Consider the following 21,651-nt stretch of genomic DNA (forward strand, 5'->3'; position numbering starts at 1 on the left):
CAGACCGCTTATTAGATCTTGGTAACACAACAAATTAATTGTCGATATCGCAAAATTTGACAAATTTGGAATAAAGCACAAAATCGGGTCCTTTGTGAAAATACTGTATGGTCTCCATCTCCACGAGAGCCAGAGTTCACACAAACTGCGACATGAAATGGCCCTTCCTGCTCACTAGTCACTGTAATGACGAATGTAATGGGATGTACGAGTGAATACGTACAGGTTGTGTAGCAGACATTTCACCGCAGAAATGTTTCAATGTGAGTTAACAAGTAAGTAGCAGTTTGTCGGCAAAACTGTCTTGAAGTCAAGAGACATGTTTCTATTGGATTAAAAGAGATATATTCACAAGCCTGCTTGTTTACAATATGATAAATCTGGAATAGTGCTGCAGTTCCCCTCTCCCATAATATCCCTTGTAGAACATCTACATTTTAAATTGATATTTCAACATGTTGGTGAACAAAGGCTGTGGGAGTTGCACCTTGTTGTTTAGCAGTGAAATATAATTCCTGTGCAATTTAGTTAAAAATATCTGAGCTTTTTTCTACCATTTTATAGGATACTCTTATATGCAACATGTGCATTATTTCTTGGTATAAAATGGGAGACCCCCCAAGGAAAGCTTGCAGTTATTAGTGGTAATGGTACGGGTAGGTCACGCACATTATTCTGGACCAGAATTTCCATAGCCAGTATCCCAGTATGTTCACCTTCTACACTGTATTGTAGGTGGAGCAACTAAAAAGGCATCCTGATTCCTTAATCATTAAAAAATTACACCCTGCTGCTAACCCTGGTGTCCTGGCTAAATTCCACTCTGGACTCGCACAAACTGACTTTCCTAAAATCCTCCCTTACTTCAGCTGGTGAAGCAGTTACTCACATCTGTATGCAATCTATGCAGTTAGGCTGCTGAGACATAGTAGCTTATGCTCATCCCTTTGGTAGGTACTGCACTTTGGTGGTTGCTTAACTCCTTCATGCAAAGCCCTTTGGGATCCTTTGGGATGAAAGGTGCAATAGGAGTGCAATCAATTATGCACATTTTCATGTTTAAGTCTGTACTCTGGCTTTTTTCAATAACAAAGGATGAATTAGATCAATTAACTACCAGAAACAAAAAGAACTGCTTTGGACAAATGACCTCAACTTGTTTGTGATCTTTCTCACAATTTAGTGATTAGCAGTACCCCTTTTCAATCCACTGTATGGGAGCAGCTGTTAATTGGACTACGGAATCTGGTGGAAATATTGAATTTTGGGAGAAAACGACATTCATGGGTGAGGATGAAAGGTTCTGGACCCCAAAACTGAAAAACTGTCGAACAGATGGAGATCATGGATAGTATGTTTAATGATGACACAACATCTAGAGATTCAAAGATTCCTACTCGATATTTCATCTCTCCATTCTTGAAAAATGGCTGCCTTTTACAAGTCCCTGAGAATCTGTCTCTCGTGTTTCCATCTCTTTGGTCTCCATGCCAAGCCCTCTATTCATTCACACATTCTCTTTATCCTTTTAGTCTCCTTGGCCTCATATTCCTACACTCTCTCTCTCACTGTCTCACACACCATGAAGAGGTGCCATGGTCAAAGATGGTGCACTCATTTCTTTCTTTTTACTTTTCACTGTATAATTAACTTCAAATTAGTGGTTTGGGGAAGTGATGAAAAACAACCAAAGTAATTGCTTAGTAACAACAAATGTTCAATTTAAAGAGGGAGCTGTTGTTTAATTATCCCCCAGATAAATTAGAATGGAAAAAAACATCAATAGAGTATGTTTGTATTTAAATATTGTTTATTTTATTTTTTTTGTGGTTGTTTTGCAGTTAGTGATATGATAAACTGACTACCTAGCTCTTCCTAAAAATACTACACTACGTAAATATTATACTATACACAAAATACTACATAAAACCTCTATATTCACCACCCTGCTCCCAAACAAAGCAGCTACTGATCAGCTGTTCACTCCTCCTGAATGAACATTAAGCACCAATATTCATCTCAGGTATAGTGGTTCTTTTAAAATATATTGTCCTTCTGTTTAAGGCCAATTTTAAAAATCCCGTCCTGTCTCAAAATGTCCCAGTGAACATAGTGCCATATGTTTATCTTGGATTTTACTCACAGTAAACAATGTTAAAACTTAGATGCTGCAGCAGTAACATGAGCCCCTTGCTTAGAATATTTTGTTCACTTTTACTCACTATTTTAAAGCAATTATGCTATCCAGGAAAGGAAAGTAGAAGAACTAGGTTAATCTGTAGTTTCAGAATAATGTGATGGACTGAACCTAAGTGGTTTCCAAAAGCAGGGATTTGTGAGTGGATGTGATTTATGAGCCTTCAACCCCTGAAAGTTTATGATCGAGTCAACCCAAAGAACTACTTCAAGCTTAGCATTGAAAGAAAATCAAAGACTCAAGTGGAACGTAAGGTGCAGAATCATTTGGGACTAACAATATCCAGGCAGTTATTTACAGAAATGTGTTGTCTGTAAAAGATAGCACCACAGTTGTGTCAAGTTAGATCCACTAAGAACCTCAAGACTCTGCTGAACGAGCTACTAAAATTGACTGGTCAGTAGAAAAAAGAGAATAAAGGCAGAATGACCTCCTCTTAACTTGCAAATATTTGCTTTGTTGTCCGTGCGAGCTTTGTTCAGCTAAACTATGGAACCATGAAATAAAGAACATACGTCTGTAGTATGCCCTGCGAAGGATTGGCGTCCCATCCAGGGTGTATCCTGCCTTGTGCCTGTTGCTTGCTGGGATGGGCTCCAGCTCTCCCCTGGCCCTGAATTGGAAGAAGCAGATAGAAAATGGATGGATGATTGCAATAATATAATTTATATTTGTTAACTACAGTATGTGAGACAGTAGAGTAATTTCAGGCGTGATGAGGTACCAGAGGCCTGCAAATATTAAGTATGTAAATGACTGGGCCCTTGCTCAGTTGATCATATTGCTTTTATACAGGTTTCAGACCTTTAAGAAAGGTTACTTGATGGACAGAAGATTGGTCAGAGGTCCTATTTCTTTATTTTTTGTACAGAAGGTCTAATTATCGTTTAAAGGTTTAAAACTCCTTTTCATTACTCCGTTGTTTCAACCTTTTTTCAATCTGACCGATGAAGGGATCTTAGCATCTCAATGGCACTGTTTACTAAATGCATCTCCTAAATGATTCTTTGTTCAGAGGACGTAAATGATGTTTTGTGAATTGTAATGCCCGGGCTAATCTGACAGCTCTGGAAAGCAGTCATTGATCTTATGGCACACAGTTTCACTGGGGAAGATTGATCCTTCATGTCTGTGATTAAAAAGATCTACATCTTCAAAGAACAAAACATTTTCTGTGAGGTTTGAACATTTAAATTTCATTGTGCAGATATTCATTTACAGTTTCCAATAAACTAAGAGACAATGTCTTAAATCTGGAAGTTGCAATGCCTATCTTTTGTTGATAATAAAATGGCACAGCACTATTTGATTTTACACAGTGTCAGGTTCCAAAACAGACAGGACCATTTTGTAAAAATAAAAGAAAAATGTTTGAAAAACCTGAGTTGTAAATACTGCTGATTTATATACTGTGGCATTTTACAATAAGAGCATTGTGAAATCTATGAGATTAGTGTACATTTAGCACAAAATAGTACTAAAAACTTGTTTAAAGAACTGTAAACTCTTCATTAAAGTGGTTTCTTCCCAAAATTAAAAAAAGTGCTTAGACTTGTAGATCTGCTTTTTCCTCAGCAGTTAAAAAGTAATAAGAAAACAAAATTCCCTTTCTCTCCTCTTCATTTGTTGCTCTTAGTAAACCTGTATTTATGCAAACATTTTCCTTTGCTGTGTGCTACAGGGCTGATGGGAAAATCACCTCGATATATTCAAGAAATTCTCAGTGTTATACAAAAGTGCTCTTGTAGAACTGCACATGCTATTATAATACTGGTGGAGTATTTATTCAGAAATTCTTCAAGAGTTATTGCAGTTTTCTGCTGAAACCTCCTGTTTCAACAAACAATTGTACCATTATGTACCAAAAACCATATCTGTACAAATTTTCATTCTGAAAGTGACGCCTGTTGTCCTCAAATCATCCCTCCTGAAGTGGCCAAATTCTACTGCATTGTTGAAGTGAGAGTTAAATCTCATATTTTATATTCGTTTTTGGTTGCATTCATTAGAACAGACGGTAGAAAGAAAAGAAAATAGTTGAGGTACGTTTGTGAGATATTTTTATGAGACATAAATCATTTTAGTGCTCATCTGTAAATGGAAAGGGACCTCTTTCAGTGGACTCTCAAAAACATTTAGTTAAACGCTCTCAGTGGTTCTTTCTGTACCATGCAGGTCAATTTATTTCTGCTCCGTGCTCTCTATACAGCTGAACAATGGCTTTTTTCAGACACTGAAGAGCCAAGTGAATGCAGCCAGTGGTATCCATCCAGAGATGGCCTTGAACACTTTCATTAATAAAAGCTTGTCATTTGAAATGAATTCCTGTTCTCAATACAAAACCTCCTCCTTATCTTTGTGTTAGCCGGGCTCCTGGAAAATTAATGTCAGATTAATAAAAGGTAATGCTTTAACAAAATTATGGTTTTGCCAAATCATAAACTATCTTTAAATGTAGGTATTTTCACAAACAATATTCTGAGAAAGCGATAGATTATTGTGGCAAAAATGTTTTTAATTCTGCTTGTTAATATTAAAATGAATAAAGCAAGATGTTCTGAATGTAATATATTTGTAAAATAAGAATATGGTTGGGACACAAACGACATTTGTGTTCAAAGTTGACATTTTTCAAAAAAATTAGAGTTGAGTTTCCAGGTGATGTGACCCCTGCTTACAGAGTCGATGAAATGAAGGCAAACAAACATTATCCGTCTCAGAAAATATATTTATCTGCAAAAATGTAGATGAATTGTTCTCTAGTAAAATACATCAGCATCAGTAGCATCTCTCAGTAAACTGCTTGAGTGTGATACTTGATTGAAATGTTGGCAATGAATTGTGGGAAAAACGAATTTTAATACTGAAATTATATTTTATATTTTTCTTAAAACAAAGCATAATTGTTTTGTTTTGCAAGAACAGGTATTTCTCTGTAACAATTCAGGTAACTGATTTTTGGTGGGATAAATTAAACTATATTAATAAAAATGAATAAATTCCTGGTCAAAGAATATTCATATACATAACACACAAAATCTGTCATAATTATACTCTGTTCTTGTAAGATTCCAACTAAAACAGAGAACTGAAGCTAAAAAAAGCTGTACTAAGAACCTTTTATAGTTTGTGACATGTACTCACAAGCATGTGCAATCCTTCAGTTATTTCCACTGGGCTGATGCTGTTTGTGTTCTTTGACAGAAAGTAAAGCTATTGTTTATTTAGCTTCAAATTAGCTTGAAATGTATACCCTTTTTTCCATGTATGTTGTTATGCAAGTTAACCTAGCTTGTCCATGAGTCTTCGTGAGGATTATGTGGACTGTGAGTTCTGTGATACAGAACAGAAAGTCCCAATCACAAGAGTATGCTGAGGAAACTGTCTGTATACTAGTCAGAGAAGAAAAGAAAAAAAGACAATGTCATGCTTTTAAGACTTTTCTACTTTTTAGTTAGAAAGGAGAAAGGCTGAGTGCTGCTTTGTGTATTTCATGGTCCTGTCTACCTCACCTGCAACCTGCATCTAATGACCAAGAACTCTGGGCTATACAATCAAAATATGAGGTGATTTCACAAAGCTCAGATGACAGCTTCCTTTATACTGCTACAGTATGTGAAGTAATGCAAGCACACAGGATCTGATGTTTCAGAGGCCTCATACCCAGAAATACCAGGTAGGCAGTTAGTGGCCTGAAATGATGCTTGTCAGTCACATTAAGATTCCACATGACGTTAAACCCTGTAGCTCCACCTTGCTCATTTCCTGCCTTGTGACTTGGCACCCCATAATGAGAAAAGAAGCAGCCTGGTCTGTGAGAAACCCCAGCACACAAAGGTTAATTAGCACATTATTAAAATTGCAGCTGAGGAATTACCTTCATTCTTCCCCCAATGCTATGACTGGCTTTAGCTTTGGAGTGCAAATTCATACCACTTTTTCTGACTGGTTTATGGGAAAGAATATATCATACAGATTACAATTCGTACAGCGTGCAATGATTAAGATCTTCAAAAATTATAACATGACATAATGAAATCAAATGATTTGTAGCAAAGAAAAATGCACACTTTGTTGTTTGTAGATCTAAATAGAATAATTAGGGAACCACTTTAACTGACCATTAAAAATGTAACTACACTTTAAGTTAGTAAAGGATTCACTCCTCATTAAAGATCCACTTCATACCAATCCAGTGGCATGTTTCAAATAAAGACTATTCAATGCTATTAGTTTGTTTCAATTAGATCTGTTAGTGCCAGAATTGTTCTGCAGGAGATGTAATCTCTTCACATCTCTTTGAAAGATTTATTACAGTCATTGAATATTAAAAGAAAACAAAATTCCCAAGGACCCAGAATTGCACATTATTATATTATTATTTTATAATGTTTTTATATCATTGCATATTATACTGTAAGGATCCTTTCCTTCATCTGTGATTATTAAGAGATCCACCTGATCAAATAACCACTGACAATTAAAACAGCTTAATTCCAATGCCACATTTGTTCCTGTACATTATAATTAGTGGTATATTGAATGTTTTATCACATTGCACCATATGGTATTTCCGTGCTAAGTGAAAAATAATCTTTCAGCCACAGAAACATGTCACTTCCCCTCTGTAAAATATATCATTACGGACCATTACTAATATACAAATGGTTAAGAAAACAAGCAAAACAATCGTGTTATTAATGCCATGCACTTCTAATTGTATTACATGCTGAGTAAAGATAAGGTAAACAGTTTGTATATATATATTTAACCCCAGACTCCTTCAAAATCTTTATAAAAACACAGAGAAGACTTGAAACTGTAGTCTGCACCAACTGGCTGTTTTTTGTAGGCATTGATCCTGTGTTTGTTTTAGATACTGTGAAATATAAGTCGAACTTTTAACATTCATTAAAATTCTGAGTGAGAGGAATGCTGTATTCCTGTATATCAAGGTATTTTTAATTTAAATAAAGGAAGGAATGTAGCGAGGTGATTGAACATTTCAATTGGCTGAATGCTAAGACAGAAGGGGAGAAAAAAAAACCTTGACAAATATCATTCCTAACATTTAAATGGCCCTATTGTCATTATGGGCTGAGAGATTAAATTTGCCTCATCAAAGCCGAGTATGACAGGTGACTCAATAGGCTGATGCCAAGCGCGGAGCCAAGAAGATTAGCAGGGCACTGATATCATTATTTCCGCCTATCAGGGATTCAGCAGGGAGGCAATTGTAATTTCTGGGCTTATTAGTCCACACTCGGAGGAGAAAACCTAGTGATAAAGCTCACAGTGACAGCTAGGCATTTGTGCAGCAAGTGCTGTCACACTGACACTTACAAAATGCCAGTGTGGCTATATCCTTATAATCCTTACTAACAGAGGTTAAAACACAGCACAATGAGGTCCTCATCAATGATCAAAACCTTCATCACATTTACGTATCCAAGTTAAAGACAGTAGGGGAAGGACAAAGAACCCCTTCTCTCAATTTTTTTAAGTTCTCTTGTGAAACTTGTCCCCGTGTACAAAATGTCACATGGCTACATGATGTCTCAACCTCAGATCGAACTCACACTGCTGATGCAAGCGGAGCGCACAGACAAACATCTCTCTTCCATGCTCCAAGCCTGGTAGCGTTTGTCAAATCTAATTAATATTGCAAAGCGTTCAGTCTTAATCTCGTTACTGTTTGTGCTTGTCAGTGGGTTGGAACAGACGCAAAACCACATTGAAAATTAAGCTCTTTAAAAGGCTGGCTGTGTTGACATCAGTGTCTACCCCTTAATACAAAATAGTGCTTCACTTGAAAAGAAAAAAAAACCTGTGTTGTCTTCTCATATAGATAAACGAATTAAGGCCAAATAAGTCATGGCCTTGTCACTTGAAAACCTTTGGGGATAAGAAAAAACAAATTTCAATTTAAATTGACTGAAGAGAGTAGTTGGAGTTATTTATAGAAATGTGTGCCCTTCATTAATGTCTGTTTATAGACCAAATACAGTACAAGCTTATCCTTACACTGTCCTTGACATCTAAATAATCTCTATCAGGAACCAAGTGAGTGTGACCATGACAATTATATGATTTACTGTGTTTTGCTGTCATACTTAACAGTATTACATTCAAACAGTGTGATAACCATCTTATGATGGGGGTTAATATTGTCCATTATTTAAGAAGAACCAGATGGTGAATGTGGTTCTTAAAATAAGGAAATCGGTCATATTTATAGGGATTCACAGAAAGGTGTATTTTATGTCTTTTTCACAGCAGATTGCTAATTTAGTTTGTCTTATTTCTCAGTGACTAATGAGCTTAAAATACCAAGAATAACACACACCTTTGGAGAATGTGAATCAAATTACTGAATACTGAAAAATAATGAAGCATACTGTATGTCCTGAAAAACTGCATGCACATTCTCACTATTTTCATATTTTTTATATAAACAGAGATATTTCAGTCTATTGCTTTTTATATGTTGTGTAAAAAAGTATCAATTGATACAAATGTTTCCAAACTCTTTTGTACTATACAGGCAATTAAATATTTAACTAAATATTTTAAACGAATACTAAATATTGTCCCATTGATGAATTCCTTGCATTTCACTCTTTCTTCTGCCTCAGCTTTAGTTGTGAAGCAATGCATACCGAAATAATTGGCAGGTCACAGAGGCCAGCCTCTTGACTGCTTAGTCACAATACAGAAAAATCCTCAGAAAGTGTGTTTAGGATGTTTAAAGTTTGAATGAATTCACCAACTTTCATGGTGGAGATGGTCGGACTGGATCATCATTGGTAAACATCCCATATGTTTAACAGGATAGTACCTGTAAAATTTGTTAAGAAAATCAATGCGCAAAGGGGATGAAAAGTACAATAAGTGTCCACAAATGGTAAGTTTTCTGTCAGAAAATGCCAAATGACCTACGGCTGTGATTCCTTTTTTCTGTTATGACAGAAATGTCTGTCATGAGTAGATTTTTTATGACCTGTAGAGGCCTGCAATAGAGCCAGGTGTGCTAATGACTTGCTTGTCTTGTCGTAAAGTGTCTAAAAGCTTTTTCTAAATACGAACTCTGCTTTGACATGCAAGGAGATATGAATCTACAACAAAACTCAAGAAACCTAATTATGAGATAGATCGCCACGTTTCCACACGCAAAAGCTAAACAGATTTTTACTACCTAGTTTTTTCATCTATTTTAAGATTTTTCTTGTTACTGTACATTTTGTAATAAGTGCCATAGAACTGATTGGAAATATTTTTGTTTGTAATATTACTGCACAAGAACATTCACACAGTGGCATTTCTGATTCTATATGCCTACTACATTTGCATGTGGCCCATTTGCTTAGATATGGTGCCTTTTGTATATTTTAATATTGTATTCCAAGAGAATGAGTCAGCTGTACGACGAGAGTCTGAAACGGTGAAACTGTACAACGCCACAGTTGTATACGATTACCTTCCAATTGTAATGGTTCCTGTATGCAATGCAGTCCATAATGAGGCTGAAGAGTTCTCAATAGCATTTTTTTAAATCTCCTTTCTAATGTAACCCTTCAACAGAGCAGAATTCATTATCTGAATGAGAAATCGTAAACGTACATCTGTCATCATTTTTGTTTCTCTCTCCTGAACCTTGAAGGAAAGTGTGTCTAAGAGCAATCTCTCATAACATGGCCATTACCAATGTTAGGACCTGCACATGGCTCCTGTGATGTCCAACACAGGTTGTTCTTTTGTTTATTTTTATAAACAGCATGGCTAGTGCTTTAGTGGGTTTTTTTTTTAGAAAAACTACTTTCAAGCAGAAAAACTACTTGAAAAGCCCAGGATATGAGCAGAATACCCAGAACCATTTGAAAGTGCTTCACTAAACCTGAGCTATGCTTTCACCATGTCACTCATGTAACACCCTTCTGTTGTGAGTGTATTGGTACAACAGAGGTGGCTGTGATGAGGTCAGGACCACATTTTATTTGGCCAGAACAGAAAATGTTTGAGACGTACTTTCAGTACTTTTCACTTGATAAGCTACAGTATCTGCACTTTACTTTTCTAAGGTCTCATATTTTCAGCCCAGAAAGCACTGTATCCAGGAACCTGCCTTAAGGATGTCCTTCCTCAGTGTCTTTGACTGTCCTCTACTCCATTATATTATCACACACCACTGACCACCGTGTGTTACTATCTTGGTTAATATAATTCGAATGGCTTCTGCATTCCTAGGTTTTGCAAGTTCTCCTCCTGTAGCTATACTGGAAATTGCTTTACAAGCACAAATATAGTTCAGGACATTTTCTGAGTGCGGTGTCCTCTAAATCACCATGTAATTTAAGGAATTACTTCATAGCATGCCTTTCACTGGTCTGATTCCAGTCAGTGGTCATTACTGACAGTGGCTCCATGTCCCCAGTGTTAATAATGATTGAATACAACAACCATTATTTGTAGGATGTCTTTTCATTGTGAGCTACATGAGCTTTATAGTTACAAGTGTTACAGGTGCTTTATAGTTAAATATAGCACAATATAATACCAGAGTATAGCACGATACTTGTAGGTTATTACTATACTTTTCAATAAAATACATATGTAAACTAGGTGGTACAGTGACACAGTGGTTAGCTGGCTCAATGGGAATCACATTTTAAGGTTTAACTTTAAGCATTTAAGTGAAGTATGAACATTTATAGGTAAAATGTTTCAAAGCAAAATGACTCTTCCTTTCAGGGCACTGGTCTAAAATAATCAACTCTGCCAGATTGGAAAAAGTTCCCAAATATGGAAAAGCCATTGGAAAAAGAACTCCTTTGACTTACAAGTAGCGTCACAACGGGGTTAATGGTATCGAGTGGGATCTGTATCTGCCCTCTGAGTAACAAGTCAACAGTACTGTTTGCTTTCAAGAGAGGAGTGGAAAGAAGCCACTGCCTGGTTAATGAAAGTCTCTTAGTTGTCTTCTGTCAGGTGAAAAGTACAGAAGCATGTATTGTTAAATGCCAGCAGGAACATAAAAAACACAAGAAAAATAAGTGACCCTATTTTTATGAACAAGTATAATGGATTCTCTCTATAATATTAAAGTAATCAATCTAATATTTCCTTAATATTTCCTTTCCTAGCTGTCAAATCTCACTCAAAAGTTGCTTTATAACCTTTAGTTTGGCACTGTCATTTGGTGTGGTTGATAAAAATCACATCACCTTTGGAAAATAAAAATAATGAAATAAATTCACTATCAGTTTAAGAGTCACAAAGCCTTTCATCGTCTTAACATATTGAGTCAGATAATTAATAGTATTAATTTAATTAGCAATCAACTTACATGCTTGTAAAGCAAGATAATTTACATGAGGAATACATTAGTAACACTTAATAATGTGTTTCTCTTTTCCCATCACCTAAGAAACTGTGACAAAATCAAATTTGACTTAGGTGATTTATTAGGATTTGAAGTCATTAGAGAAAAGGCCAGATTCTACCAGAAACATACAGTACATAAATCTATTACACCTCCTCTTCAGTGCATCTCCTGGTACTTTAACACATGAGCTAGAAATGAGGAATTCAGAAGTTGTTCTAGAAGCACTGCCTATGAATGAAAACTGATGTACGTCTTAATATTTAGATTTTTTTTATGTTGGATAGCCATTTCACCTTATTTTATAAAATCTCAAACATATTGACTCTGTGCTCTTAAAGACACCATAACCCTTACAGGTGTCCCTGTCTGTCTACCAGAGCATCAGTTTTAACACCTCTGCTGCATTGTTTAATGTTTCATCCAGTCCACAGCACCTTGTATGTTTAGGCTAGAGGTCTTAAATAATTTACTTGGGAAGCTGCAGCTACTATATGTTATCCAGGGCCGATTTCTTAAATGATTTCATTATTTATATTTGTGGGCAGCATGGTGGTTCAATAGTCAGCATTGCTGCCCTGCATTGCTAGGGCTCAGGGTTCAGTTCTGGACCAGAGGTGCTATCTGGGTGGAGTTTGCAGTTTTTTCCTGTGGTCATGTGGGTTTTCTCTGGGTGCTCTGGTTTACTCCTGCAGTCCAAAAACATACTGGCGAATTAGTAGGAAAATTGAACTTGATATGAGTGTGCATGTCTGTCCAATCCAGGGTGTATCCTGCCTTGTGCCTGTTGCTTACTGGAATAGACTCTGGCACCCCCGCAACCCTGAATTGGATGAATCAGTTAGAGATCGATTAATGTCTGCTGGCTGTACTGTAAATCTAATGTTTATAAGTGTAAATTGTGAATATAGTTCAGTTGGTTAGCTGCATCAGCAGACTGCAAAGGAACAAGTAATAGGTTTATTCCACGCTGAAAAGAGAAGAAAGAAAATGCAATGTTTTGGCTGTGGAGCCTTCTTCATGTGAGACACCCGAAAAAGGCTCCACAGCTGAAACGTTGTGTTTTCTTTCTTCTCTTATCAGCATGGAATAAACCTATTACTTGTTCAATTGTAAATATATATGTCTAACAAAATGCTTTCATTTTAACAACTCTCTGCATTATTCCTTACTGTAGACTCTATATTTATATAAGTGTCAGTAGAATTGTATCACTTGGATATGTTGCACTATTGCCTATATGTCTAGAATTTTAGAAGTCATTTCGGTTTCATGTGCAGCATGGTAGTGCAGTAGCTGGCATTGCTGCCCTGCAGGACTGGGGCCCCCTGGTTCAATTCCTAGGGTACTATCTGTGTGGAGTTCGCATGTTCTCCCCGTGTATGATGTGGTTTTCCTCCTGAAAAGACACACTGGCTTCTGTGCAAACTGACCTGGTGCGAGAGTGTGTGTCTGTGTCTTCCTGCGTCTGTGTGTGTCTGTGCGTGTCCTACGATGGACTGGCGCCATGTTAGGGGTTTATACCGCCTTGCGCCCATGCTTCCCCAGGCAGGCTCCAGTACGCCATACCTCTGAATTTGATAAGTGGTCATTGAAAGTGATTGGGTGGTCTGGAAACTCACATTAATTGATCTTGTTTAATCAGACAAAGAGACAAACACATGGGATCTGAATAATGACATCTTCCAAGCGTACAAGCCAAAGAAAATCAGAAGATCACAGGTTTATTTGGGATGTACATAAGCTGCATCTTTAGCTGGACAAAGTAATTCACTGCCAAACCTGTAGCAAAGTCAAACGTCTCCTGCAAATTGAAAACGTGTTACATCATTACTCATGGAAAATAAATGTACATCTTCACTGGAGGGAGATGAAAGGAAGCTTTAAAATGGATACGTTTGCCTTTATAAACTAAGTCATTATAAACTAAGATTTTCTGAATTAGGTTAAATTAGGGTTAAGATTATGCTTTGTGAAGTTGTGAGGCATGTCAAACTATGTGTTGTATAATATCAAGGTTTGTATGTGCTGTCATTTGAAAATTTTCTGTCCTTCTTAAGAGCTAAAGCAAGACAAGGACTAAAGCTTCCTGTAGCACATAGCTTTCATTGAATTTTCACCGCACTCACACCTTGTCAGCAAACAAAGTATCAATGTTTCTGCACAGAGCTCCTTTATTCAGTTGGTATACATTCAGAATTTCAACACTACAGGGTCATATCCTGTCTTGTTTGGCTAAAGAACATTTTCATTCTGAGTTGACCCCTGTCACTTCCCTCCGATTTGTCACAATGAAGGACCTTTAGCTGCCATTCAAAATGAGTAAAATAGCTACTCCCAGGGGCAATGGGATGGACCGCCGGCACACTGAGCCACAGTGTCCCATAATCAGCCAAAACAAAAGCATATTGACATGTTTGAGCCTCCTATCTGCAGCAACCTTGAGGTACCAACAACCACAAGGCACGAGGGCATTTCCTGCACACAGCTTGCACAGCTGTCAAGTTCCATTGTCAGGTTGCTTAATATCTATTACTTTGAAGTGGGAAACGTATTTTTTTTTAGACTCACACAAAGGGATGTAGTCTTCGGATGTCTAATTCCGATTTGCTGGATGATCTTTTCATTCATTTTTGTAGTTGTTGTTTGTGTCCCCCCTTTTTTTTTTCTCCCAGCAACTGTAGAATGCTCGAGCTCTGCTTTCCTGACAACTCAGGCCAGGCCAGAGGAAGCTAATTCCAGCTTCTCCTCTTGTCTGCTCTGAAGCAGATTTGGCCTTTGTTGGGTGGTGCTAATAGGATTAAATTGGTTACTAGCTCTGCCACAGGGATCACCAAACCATCCCTAAATTTAAGCATCTCTTGGGGACATCATTGTTGCCATTTTGTACTTCTTCTTGCAGCTAACTGCAGCCCCAGAAAGAGCAGAAAGAGGGGGAGGGAGGGTTAGTGAGAAAAATCTAGGATTAGGCTAGTGCTCATTACAATGTACACAAAGGCCAAAGGATCAGGAGCAGAACGCAAATGCAGCAGTTAAGTTAAATCGGTTGGGTAAGCAGAATATCTCTCCAGCCTAACGCTGGTTACCTTCAGTATCTCATGACTCATACATGTACTGTAACATGGAAATTCTAAAGACTAATGTTGGTCAAACAGCTCATGAAGGGGTCCAGTGTTTCCAAATGCCTAAATGTAAACTATAGTTAATGTTAGTAAAAGACAAACATGGAAAGAAAATGATAAAAAACCCCAACGCCTGCGCAATGCACACAAAACAAATGACTTCATTCCCTAAACGTCAAGGAGCGGTTGCCTTACCAAATGAACATGGCACTGCGAATGTGCAGTACAGTGAATCATATACTGTATTTAATGCATCAGAGAAATCTGTTAAATACACAAGATCTATAATCATAAGGATAATGAGGCAATGATGACCTAGTCCAAGAGACAAGTAGAATGCAAAAGAGCTAAAGCAATTTGCCTTCATGTAACCAAGAACTGCAGTTCTGTATATTCTACCTAGTAAACAATACAAAAGTGCATGGCCGAAACAATGGAATGCACGCACACACCGAAAAAATCCTGTGACTAGATTAGTATGCTGAAGTCATTATAATACAGTGCATGCGAATTTTAAGGGAGAAAGAGTACATGGCCACTACAGTGTGACCCTTCAGTGCTAAAATCATGGGAAGCTTGATGGTGATTGATGGTTCTGTTAATTTGAATGGGTACTCATAGGCTGTATATCCCCTTCACTCTGTGAAAATGTACATCTAGCTCTGCCCTGTGCATGTGTGTGTCGAGCATTGTAAAAAGCAACTGTCAGGATCAAAACTGCACAGCATTAACTCAAATTGTTTATTCATGATGTACTAAGTCGTCCTGTGTCTATTACCACCTTTAAAAATATTCATTTTAAATCTAGAGCCATGCATTGTTTCTTTGTGGAAGATTACTGTTCATGCTGCGAGCGGTTTTATAAAGAATACGTCTTGACAGCTCAGAATTAATTCTCTTCATAAACAAATTGGATTATTTTATACTTTAGTACTGTATATGATGTTATTAAAGAAAGAGTTTGAATGCTGAAATACAAGCGCGACTTCCACTGGCACAGCCAGTAAATAAGAAAGCAAACATCATGTTTATATTATTAGAATTTGCTCTAATTAAAATGATCTACAGTAAAATATAATTAAATTTCACACAACGTACCTTAAATATTACACTGTTTTGTGAATGGATAAACTTAAAACATACACATATAATATAATTATAGCACAATGTTAAATGTTGTATATGGTCTGAAATGTCTGAACCTACATTTCTGCAACAGATCTTTTACTGTATGAGTTGCTGTTTTTAAAGAACAAATCGTTTTCTTCGCTCTGCAAGTAAATACATAAATATTTAAGGAAATTCTTATTTTAGCAACTCCAGATAGGCTGTCTGCATTTCCATAGCTTTAAATAATGTCAATCTAGGTTGCTCCTGGATTGAAGCCCATGAGCCGGAAGGCACAATTTTTTCTTTGCCTACAGTCTGATAATTTTTAGAGCTATTGGCAACTTGGGAATTTTCCTTCCTTATCACTTGGGCTCAGCGAACTTCACTACCACTAATCGGAGCTCGAATCATTCATTCAAGGATTGCATGATCATGTTTTTCTTTAGCAGTGACAGCTGTCTGCACTGCATTAGCATTGCAGATGAGGCAGTCTAATAGGTTAATGCGGAACACACGAAAATTAGGTTTAATCCCCAGCGAAATAATCTAACGTTTTCAAATTCCTTGATGTTGGGATAGAGACATCGCCTGTGACTCAATTACGTGTAATGTAGATCAAAGCAAATTTACCTTCTGCCTCAACCATCTCCGCAGTTTAGACAGTGAGAATAGGGACCTGCAAGCACATCAGCTCAGCTCAGTTGACTCGCAAGCAACTGGGAAAGCAGCACTTTTAAGATGGCAGAGGCAGTTTGTTAATTTAGCACATTCTGTGAATGCACAAATATTTTATTTGAAATAAGACCAGTGCAGAATTCTTTACCTTGACACCATGCACATCCATCGCAAATCAACATCATCATTTTGATCTTCAATGTACTGTACCTTTATTACACATATGTAAACGAACATGGAAATATAGGGTACTTACGTTCATATACTTACACACCCACTTAGGGTGGCACAGTGGTATGGTATCTTGCAGCTCTTGCCCTGGTTCACTTCTGCAATGCAGTACCTTGTATGGGGAGTTTGCACGTTCTCCCCGTGTTCAAGTGGGTTTTCTCCAGGTGCTCAAATTTTGCCCCTCATTCTGAAGACATACTGGCTAGGTTAATTAGTGTATCTAAGTAGTGTATCACAGTACCTGTGTGCATGTATGGATGTATCCTTTGACAGTCTATCGTCTTGCGCACAGCATTGTATTGTCTTGAAGAGCTCTGTGCCTGCAGAACAGGCCTCAGGTGTCCACAGTCCTCACTGGAATGACCAGCTTGCTGATAACAAACAGGTATATGCACTCACAGAAACTGGCAAGCACAAATAATTAAATATATCTATGAAATATATACAATTTGTATGCAAAAATACTATTTCAAAATAAAATAAAAAAGGACACTGGATGAAAACCCTTTGTGCACCAAAAAATTCACAATGGAAGACATGTCACACAAGGAACAGCAAGAATTGTTATACAGGTATACTGTCCACCTATTTGCAATCTGCTTTTCAGGTTCTCCCGGAGAGGATCACTGATATTTTGGTCACCTAATTTGTCTAATCAATCAGTTTTATTATGGGTAAAGCCAGCTAGTGTTATTAATCTGTATTTACATGATCAGTGTTACTGTTTGCCAAATCTATCCCTCCATCAATACATCAAGACACACGACCTGTTTTTTTTGCATGACAGAGGATGTTGATGTTGTTTCATCAATACAATGCTCATTTCTCTCTTTTGCCTAAACCGAGAGTTTTGCTTTGACAACAATACTGTCACACATCCTCAACTATCATGGGAAAGTCCTTATAAAATCACACTGGGGCGGTTTCAGGGAATATGTGCCCTGTTCATGCAATACATTCGCTTTTATTTTACAGAGAACCTCTGTTTTCCTCCTTAAATGCTTTTTCCAGAGTGACCTCAATTACTCTGAATACCACTACAAGTATACCTATGATTTGCAGGGGGAGGGTCTCTAGCATAATGGCTTTCCATAACCTTTCATTTAATGTCCTACAACTCATTCATTTGCTTTAAACCCCACTGTCTTGTGTAAGAAGTGAAACAGTGTTGTTTAAAGAAAGCAGGCGAACTGGGGCAGGAAAATGTATTTCATCTTCAAGAGCAGGTCAGGAGTCCAGGTCATGAAAAAGATTTTCATTGACAAAAAAGAAAGGAATTGTGTGTGTGTGTGTGTGTGGGGGGGGGGGGTTACTTATAATGGAGGGGTAAAAACTATATCAGAGATCATAATTACACCTTCTCCCAAATGGAAAAAAATAAATAAATCAGGAAATCAGAAAATCAGGATCCAAACAAACAAAACAATCATCTGCAACCAGCTATTGACCTTGGACTAGAATATGTAAAAATCCCAATTAAATTACATTTCAACATATGCACACTTTAGATTATATCTAGACATCTGTGGCATTAAGCGCGACACATTTCATGTAAAATGGAAACAAAGAAATGAATGTGCAATCTATCTCTCTGTTTTCATTATTAGTGCATAACAACTCAAATAACATTGTGCAGTTCCAGTGGAAGGGAAAGGGAAGAATTTGTGTGCCCTCGGTTGCCAAATTAATTCTTGTCTTGACATCTTAATTCTCAGTTCTTGTGTGTGGTCAAATCAGCCTACTATAGAAAAGCAATCAAGCAATTATTCCTAAATTATATTTGCCCAACACACACTGATTGGTTATTCTTTTCTTATTGGGTAAGCTCATTAATTCTGAGCAGCTTGCTTATTATGCCTCTACCATTACTGCCTCCCTCTCTCCCTTTCTCTCTATCTCTCTCTCTCTCAATCGAGCCTATCTGCTAGTGCCAGCCTGCTGATGTTTCAAGATGACACACAAAAAAGCCCCATGATCTATTGCATTGTCTATTCCAGCAATTACTATTCACATTTCTGATTAACTTTGATGTGGAACCTAATGAGATAAGGCAAGTTATCAAGGCAGACCTGATAGTGGTCTCATTTATTCAGCATTTGGCATCGATGAATGACAAAAACTAATGAGGATGTGTTTGACAGTAAGCCGGAGTTAAGAAAGAGTATCAGACATCTCCAATTCATCAGTCTATCTGAAATATTTGCCATGCATCTATGTAATGGAAACACTTCACATAACAGTACATATGTTTGCTGTAAAGACGCAACTAAGTTGTAGAGGAGATTAGGTGAAAGCACTCTCCCAGCATCTTTAACTTAACAACTTCTCCAGAGCTTTAATGGTTATGTTAATTGGGAGGCATGAATTGGAGACTCTGAGGTTGTTGAAATAGACGCCCTATTTGTCGTTCGAAGCATAAAAACTATTTATACTTAGCATCTGTCCATGGTGTAAATTGTGCAACTATATTAGTGGCAAAATAAACAAACCAATTTGTCACTCTCCCAGCAGTCATTACATTACTCGAAAAGCAAATTTCTACACCTGTCCTCAGAACGCTACATAATAACAAAAAACATTACTGTATTACTGCTTCATGTTATGCATTGGAATAATAAACCACAAAAACTGAAATCGCCAAATGTAGACTGAATTGCTAGCCTACCCCCTCAGAGTAGGAAAATGTTAGGATGTTTGTAGAGAGACATGATGCGGTCTAAAAAATAAAATACATGTGTTCCAAAGATTTTATTTACAAGAGACCTCCACTGTCAATACTCAGTAAATTATCCTTTTAGATTTTTGAAGAAATTATAAAAAGTTAAATTAAAATTGCCATGGAATAAAAACTAATTTGCTTTGTATTCTGTCTGTAAAAATAAAATTAAATGCTTAGCTTCAACACTGAATTTATGCATTTTGGAGAATATGGTGTTGGGTATTTGTAATATACTTTTTCTCATTTGCATGTTAGAAAACAGACTTTTCTAATGTTTGCATTTTATTCAAAAATATTGAAAGTATTAAAGTATTAGTATTAAACAATATACGAATAAAGTAGTGCATTTAATATCACTTTTGTTTATGCCATAGATCCAAGTGTTATTGTACAGTATATATTGTATTAAACTTTAGCCTCTATGTCACATGCTACAGATACATACTTCACTTAAAAAGTTAATAACATTTAAAACCCAATTCCGTAGATTAATTTATGTCACATCTCAAGTGTAAATTGTTAATGTACTAATATCAGTACTGTACTGGTATTTTTTAACTTGGAATCAAAATTTGAAATTTGAATTTATATCAACAACATTGTTTAAAAATAAGTGTACATTTATCACTTTAATTCCAAAATAAATCTGCAATATTTCACACTGACAACAGCAAATGTCTACTGTGTTTTTTCTGTAAGGAACAGCTTGTACAAACTAGTTGCAGAGTGCTTTTTTGATTTGGAGTATAAAAAGTAAATAATATTTTTACATCTAAAACATACTCAAGACAAATGAGCAGGGCTCTGAATGCTTTCCTATGAGGTTGTGAAGAGCTCTACAGACTTTAAAGCACAACCTCAATTAAGCTCATCTTCATCTGGAGAAAAAGAAGAGCTGAAAGCTGAATACATAAGATAATACACCCTCGCAACAGAACAGTCCCTTTAAAATAATCTTGATAACCAAAATACAGTGACAAAAAGGAACTTCCTTCAAGCCTCCATCCTTTGAAACTGGTTAACCAACTTCAGCTATTCATATTCAGTACATAATTAATGACATCCTTTTCTTGTTCTTATTACACATCATAACAAGCTGAAAAAGTGGGAAAAAAATGATTTAAAAAAATCATAACCAATTTGAGGACAAAGCATTGACCTCTAGCATTTCAGTAAATGAACAGTGTGCATAAAAGAAGATTGACAGTAGCCATCCAAGTTTAATTCAAGCAGCCAATTTCCAAATGCAAATCATAATCTGCAGATGTTAGCAGCTGATATTTTTAAAATACCATTTCACTCAATTTAAATCCCTCTGAAATTTGAATTTAAAACAAAACCAAACTGCGCTTTTATAGTCTTTTCTGGAGTGTGAATACATTTATGTGCCATAAAGCTCCTTCGACTCAGCCTGCTGCACCAGTGTTTCGGGAGTTCAGTGCGCCCAGGCCTGGCAAATTCTCTTGTTTTAAAACCAGCTCAAATGTGTCAGCTGCTATATGCAGTCTGAGCATGGAGGAAAAAGCCATGCTTGACAAAAAAGAAGACTAACGAGGGTTCACGGGATTTTTGACATTGTTAGTACTGCTGCTCTTTAATTATGCTTGTATTATAACAGTCTGATTATGAAAAGGAAGGAAACAATCTGGACTCTTAAAGTAATTCTTTTCCAAGCTACTTATATCAGTAGAGCATCACAAGCAGAAAATGATGTTTTCTGAGGAAGATTGTCTTTAGTATTGGCATGTGAGTATGGGAATGCAAAACTAGGGTTTTATAGTGGCACAGATATTCATATACAAATAATTAATAATAATTAGATTATTCTTTCTAAAATTAAGTTTATCCTTACATTGTAACAACATCATTGCAAAAAACACTTGATGATTAATTTAAAAATTCAGCATTTCAGCACCAATTGTGTTAAAAATGATTAAATTGCCAACTAGTCTATTAACATGTTGACATTCACAATAACAGAATAGTTTAAAAATATGTATTAACATCTGTTTAAAATTATCAGAAGAATTCTTCATCTCATAAATCAATAAAAACATATTGTCAGTTATGGTACTGTAATTTCCATGTACTGTAGTTTGACTGTCTTACAGTGAATTAGCTTGAAAGCAAAAAAGATTTAATAATGGCATTATATATGTCATAATAAATACTAAAATCAGCTTAAAAGAAAATCTAGCCTGCCATCACTAAAGTTAGG

The sequence above is a fragment of the Lepisosteus platostomus genome, chromosome 3 (assembly GCF_059453375.1).
Source record: "Lepisosteus platostomus isolate fLepPlt1 chromosome 3, fLepPlt1.hap1, whole genome shotgun sequence".
NCBI lineage: Eukaryota > Metazoa > Chordata > Actinopteri > Semionotiformes > Lepisosteidae > Lepisosteus > Lepisosteus platostomus.